The 1,936-nt window shown below is 35.0% G+C and overlaps 1 pseudogene; it reads right to left on the reverse strand.

The window, feature by feature from the left end:
• Positions 1-846: 846 nt before the first annotated feature.
• Positions 847-1,428, reverse strand: LOC105511747 (annotated as a pseudogene).
• Between the last annotated feature and the right edge of the window lie 508 nt (positions 1,429-1,936).

Consider the following 1,936-nt stretch of genomic DNA (forward strand, 5'->3'; position numbering starts at 1 on the left):
TTTTTTTCATGTGCTTATTGGCATCATACATATCCTCTTTTGAAAAATGTCTGTTTATGTCCTTTGCCTACTTTTTAATGTGTTTTTTTTGGTAAATGTGTTTAAGCTGCTTATAGATGTTGGATATAAGACCTTTGTCAGATGCATAGTTTGCAAAAGTTTTCTCCCATTTTGTTGGTTGTCTATTCACTCTGTTGATAGTTTATTTTCCTGAGCAGAAGTTCTTTGGTTTAATTAGATCACATTATAAGTACATTATTTGTTAAACATATCTTTAGTTGCTTTGTATGTCATATGCAACAAATCACAATATCCTGCATCCATAAATTATATGCAGGGTGTAAAGAAACCATTAATTAAATGGTATAATCTTTCCATTTATAACTACAAGGAAGAACTAGCAAATCAGATCTTACATGTAACATCTGTATACATGGAAGTGATAGACTACTTTTGCTGTTTAATACAAAATGGCTGAATTTCAGAAGATTAACGCTGACATCTAAACATGCCAATGTCAACATCAAAAAATATATATTCTAACTTTACAAAAGAAATCATGGGACATAGTCTGGTACCAGGAAAGTGGCAAGGATTACACGCAGTATTTTATAAAGCAGCACACAAAAGTATCAAACTTTTCTGAAACTGAAATTAGCTATCTTGAGTCGAGGTAATAAGAAAAAGTCCATATTGACTATTTACAACCTCTGACATTTGTGGATATGATAAGAATCTGTTATAGTGCAGCTACATACAGTAAAATTCATGCAATTTTGTTTTTTTCATTTGGGTTTAGATTGCAAATTTATTGTCATGAGAAAAGGATGGAAGCAAATTTTAGCATCAACTTTCACTTGACTCCTTGACCAAAGTGGTGTAAATTTTAAAATTAGATTTCTTTGCCTCACCAGCTGTTGCCCTAGTCCCATTTGCTTTTTAATATCAGATGCTATTGTCATGAAAGTCTGTTCTACATTTGCTGTGTTCTTAGCAAATGGGTTTCCAAAAATGGAATTCCAAGGGAATCAGCAAATTCCTTTGTTGTTGTGTAGTCTACTTTCTTTGTGGACCAATCACATTTGTTTCCTACCAACAATTTGTTGACATTTTCACTGGCATAGTGATCAATTTCCTGCAACCACTATTTAACATTATTGAAGGACTATTGATCTGTCATATCATACACAACTATGATGCCTTGGGCTCCTGTGTAATAACTGGAGATGATCAAAATCTTTCCTGGCCTGTTGTGTCCCCTAGTTGAAGCTTGATTATTTTGCCATGTAATATTACATTTCTTATTTTGAAATCCACACTTACTGTGCTGATGTAGTTTTCTGTATATGTATCACATGTTTCACCTGCAAACCTAAGAAGGAAGCAAGACTTTCTAGCCCCCGAGTTGCCAATCAGAAGTAACTTGAATAATTAACCATATTAGAGATTTCTGCTGGTGATGGCATTGCAGCTGCTACCTGCACCACGTGACTCTAGGCCATGGGTAACTGAAGGAAAGGAATAAGATAGGCTGTTCTGGGAGAGCAAACATTTTTCCCCACTCTATCCCCTACAATACAATCAATTGGCAGCTGTCGCCACTCAGCTATTGCTTCCACCCAAAAATTCAAAATCTTAACTGACTTTTCAATTCCTTATAGATTTCTTCCTCACTTTAGGAGCAAAATTTGCACTAGATAGAAGCATGTTGAAAGAGTTTCATGAAAAAAAAATTTTTTTAGTCTCCATTTAGAGCATAAAGAGAACTTATTCATGTCACAGATCTGAGTCCCTGAGAAATGTGATATTCCACACTTTAGTGGTGAAAATATAGCACTTTTCTATTTTGGTTAGAACTGCCTAAGTGCCTCTTTCTTAAATCTCTTCTCTTTCTCTTCACCCCTATAAGCAGCACTAGCAGTCCCTGGAGAGGGAA

The sequence above is a fragment of the Colobus angolensis genome, unplaced genomic scaffold, assembly GCF_000951035.1.
Source record: "Colobus angolensis palliatus isolate OR3802 unplaced genomic scaffold, Cang.pa_1.0 Scaffold203, whole genome shotgun sequence".
NCBI lineage: Eukaryota > Metazoa > Chordata > Mammalia > Primates > Cercopithecidae > Colobus > Colobus angolensis.